The sequence below is a fragment of the Fukomys damarensis genome, unplaced genomic scaffold, assembly GCF_012274545.1.
Source record: "Fukomys damarensis isolate Sample0158 unplaced genomic scaffold, DMR_v1.0_HiC HiC_scaffold_34, whole genome shotgun sequence".
NCBI lineage: Eukaryota > Metazoa > Chordata > Mammalia > Rodentia > Bathyergidae > Fukomys > Fukomys damarensis.
Genome location: NW_022900946.1, coordinates 20,951,450 through 20,955,179, shown reverse-complemented (window position 1 = coordinate 20,955,179; position 3,730 = coordinate 20,951,450). Strand labels below are relative to the sequence as shown.

Here is a 3,730-nt window from a genome sequence, read left to right as displayed (position 1 = left end):
CCAGCCCGCCCAGGGCCACAATCTTTCTCGCGCTCAGCTCTGCGCCCCGTCGCCAGGCCGCTGCCACACCACGGGACTGCCAAGCCGGCACGCTTCACGGGGCACCCCCCGGGGCTTGACGGGCTGCCCCCCAAACTCGGATGCGGTCGGATTCTGTCGCCAACTTACATCTTCCCGCCGCCGCCACCACCTCCTCCCGCTCTCCTCAGCCTTTCAGGCTGGCGCCGCTCTGTCGTCAGAGGAAGGAACGCTGTCCGGCGCGTAGCGATGACGTAGACGCCTCCGCTAATGGGCGCGATAGTCGGGTTCTTAAAGGCTCCCGGCTTCCTGTGAGGATCCGCGTTGAGGACGCTTAGTGTATTTTCCCAGGGGGCGTCTAGAGTTGTTCAGGGCTGGTTGCGTGCGACCTTGGGCAGGCAGATTGGCTGTTCGCCGGGGCCGGGAGGGACTTTCAGGGTAGACCGGTAGCGGGACGGTGAGAAAGGAGTTAACACGGTTTGACCCGCCGTGCTCCAGAGTGTGCTCCTGGCTTCGCCGCTCCGCGTACTGGGGCCCCAGAGCTAAGGCAGGTGAGGAGGGTCGCGCAGCACTGTACCGTCAGGCAGTCGGCCGTGGGGACCCGCGGAGCCTGCAGTAGTCCAAAGGAGCAGGCCTTGGGTTCGTGCTGTAACGACCCGCTGGTGGTTTATTGGTGACTTAGAAGGTGCGGCCACTGCGCAGGCAGAATTCAATCGGTAGGCGCTGCAGACTGCGGCTAGAACGAGGAGCGGCCCGAAGGGGAGGAGGTGTTGAGGCGGCGACAGTGCAGCTGCGCTTCTCCCGGAAGGCCATGCGGGGCTGGGGAGCCACAGGTGCAAAGGCTTCTGGGCCTGTTGGGCGACTGGAAAGGTTGTCAGGGACGTGGAGGATGTGCCAGGGGCTGCGCGGAATCTTGACCCTAGAAGGCTGCTAGAAAGTCGGTGGGGAGCTCTGGGCCTTTTGACAAAGACAGGAGGGTGTGGGTGTGAAGCCTCCGGTCCAGGTAGGATGCTGTGGGTTTTGTTAACCCTGTCGTCTCGCTCCACCCCTCTGTGCCTGGCCAGCAGTCGTGATTGTTTGTAGAAGGATCTGAGGTGCACTCAGCGCCTGTCTTTATGGGAACAGGATCGCAGCCGCGAGGAAGAGGAGAAGGGATGGATTACATGTTACGGGGAAGGACAAGAAGAGTCCAGTATGCAGTTTGGTGATCTGGGAAGTTTGGAGGGGTAGGGTAAAGTCTTCAGTAGGTGTTTCAGCCTGTGCCTGCATACTACTTTTCAGAGGCTGTCACTCTGTCCCCGGTCCAGGAGTGAGTGGCTTTTTAAACCTTTAACCTGGACTGAGGAGTGTTCAAAGAGTAGGAGAAAGAATACCTAGGAGGAAAAACTAGCTTCTCCAGGCCATTCCACTGAGACACCAACTCATTCCTGGAGGTGGGATTGGTAAGCTCCATCAGTCCGGTCACACGTACCGGCAACTGGACTTCGATTTGTTGTGAGGGGCATTTAGAATAAGTTCAGTTCCCTGCATTATTGTAACATCTGTCATGAACAGATATGAGGAATAAGTAGATCCGAAGGGCAGTCCCTTGGGGCCTTCAGCCTGTTTCTGCTGTAGGGAAGGGGTCCCGGAGAGTAAGTAACTGATGGGGATGAGGCCTTTGGTGGTTACGCAGGCGGCATGTGTAATTCTCTTGAGGAGTCAATGGAACCTGTGATCTGAGAAGCTCCTGGGGTTCCCAGAGCAACACTGACACTATGGGGGTAAGTGATCCGATCATGGCAAGAGGAGAGTAAGGACAGGACCACCTGGGCTGATGGTCCCTCCTTGCTTTTTTGTTTGAGAAAGGGCCTTGCTATGTAGTTCAGGTTGAACTTGAACTCTTTGTAACCCAGAACTTTGTTGCCTTAGAACTCAGGGAGGGGATATGGCTCAGTGGTTCTGCTATCTGCTTTGCAAGCGCAAGGCCCTGAGTTTGATCCCTGGTACCAAAAAACAAAACAACAACAGGGAAATCTACCTGCTTCAGCCTCCCCAGTGCTGGAATTACAGGAGTGTACCACCATCCCACCATGCCTAACTCCTCCCTGCTCCCCACTCTGTACGGGGAATCAAACTGAGGACCTCATGCTTGTCAGGCAGGCATGGTGCCACTGAGCTAAATCCTTGGCCCTACACCGCCCTCCTTTTTTTTTTTTTTTTACCGGGGATAGAACTCGGGTCCGCAGTCCTCCGAACCGCTGGGCTAAATCCCCAGCCCCTGCCCTGCTTTTTTATTGGTCCAAAGTAATTTTTTTTTTTTTTGGTACCAGGGATCTAACTCAGGTCCTTGCACTTGCAAGGCAGGCAGTGGAACCACTGAGCTAAATCCCTGGCCCGGTCCAAAGTAATTTAATTTGGCATACATATAAGCTTTACGCATTGTATTTATTTATTTATTTGGTAATGAGGATCAAGTTCAGAAACTTGAACTTGCCAGTCAAGTTTGTTTTTAAATATTACGGATTTTTGTAATCAAATATCCTATCAGTTATTGAGACTTGAAAATCAAGCATCCATTTTTTTTTTTTTTGGTACCAGGGATCGAGTTCAGGACCTTGTGCTTACAAGGAAGGTGGCAGAACCCCTGAGCTAAATCCCTGGCCCTTAAGCATCCATTTTGAGCATTAGCAGAAACATGGTTGGAACAATTTTCAACACTGAAAGTCTGAACACTTCCCCCTTCTTCCAGGAGTCCTACCATCACATATTACAGTCCCAGTACCAATCTGCTAGGGCTTTGTAGTCTGAGGGTTATGGTGATGGGGCCTTCAGGGACCTAGAGCATCCTACCTTGCTGGAGGAAGCATTGGTAGCTGGCTATGGCCTAGGAGTGCTGTACCACAGGCATCCTGTGGACCCAAGCCAGTGTCTTAAGACCCCTTCCTTACCTTCCTACGGCTTTTGGGGCTGTTGAGGGTCATCTGTTAGGGATTTGGAGCTGCTTTAATTATTGTTTTGTTTTTTTTGGTACTGGGAATCGAACTCAGGACCTGTGCTTATAAGGTAGGCGGTGGCACCACTGAGCTAAATCCCAGCCCAGTAGCTGCTTGAACTTTGAGGGTGCATCCTATTGCGGCAGAATGATTTCCCTGGCCTGATAGCTTCTGAGATGCCTGTCTTGGGGGACTGGTGGTCTGGGTCACTCATAGGGTCAGGGATAACCTGGACTGTGGTGGTAGTTAGGCTAGCTTTGGATGGGCACTTCAACCCTCATAAGCCACGTTAAGGAAGCACCTCTGCCTGTGCTAAACCTGGTGCTGTGCTGCGTGACGAAAGGCCTAGCCATGTGGAAGAGAGGCTGATGGCTCCTGACTATGGAAGACACAAGAGGAGGAAGTGCTGTCTGCTGCAGGTCTGGTCACCAAAGCATGGCATCTGTCTGAAGAGGGGAGGGGCTGAAGGAGGTGTTGGTCGAGTCCTTCTGGGTGCCAGGCAGCTGGTTCTGGCAAACCTGGCTAGTTAAGTGTCTGCAGCTGTGGGAGGTCCCCCTACCTCCAGATTGTACCTTAAGGGAAGGGGACACCTAGGCCTGAGGCCCCTCTAGCAAGGCCCTCTGGATTTGCACAGGTGTAAGCTGCTTTCTGGAGGGGCCTGTGGAGCCTGAGCAGTGGGTTTGGGAGCTGTGCTCTTTACTTCAAAGCCACATATCCTTTTTTTTTTTTTTTTTTAA

The 3,730-nt window shown here is 53.4% G+C and overlaps 1 protein-coding gene and 1 long non-coding RNA gene across 2 annotated transcripts in view; one reads left to right on the top strand and one right to left on the bottom strand.

Annotated features, from left to right (window-relative positions):
* Rnps1 (RNA binding protein with serine rich domain 1) overlaps positions 1-264 on the bottom strand; it is a 9,105-nt gene extending 8,841 nt beyond the window's left edge. Inside the window, exon 1 of the mRNA XM_010603522.3 lies at positions 169-264. The gene's annotated coding sequence lies outside the window, so the exon portion shown is untranslated. The remainder of the gene's footprint in view (positions 1-168) is intronic.
* Positions 265-279: 15 nt separating this feature from the next.
* Positions 280-3,730, top strand: part of LOC117284122 — a 4,489-nt gene continuing 1,038 nt past the window's right edge. The window contains exons 1-2 of the long non-coding RNA XR_004515210.1: positions 280-1,781; positions 3,337-3,412. This is a non-coding gene — a long non-coding RNA (uncharacterized LOC117284122). The remainder of the gene's footprint in view (positions 1,782-3,336; positions 3,413-3,730) is intronic.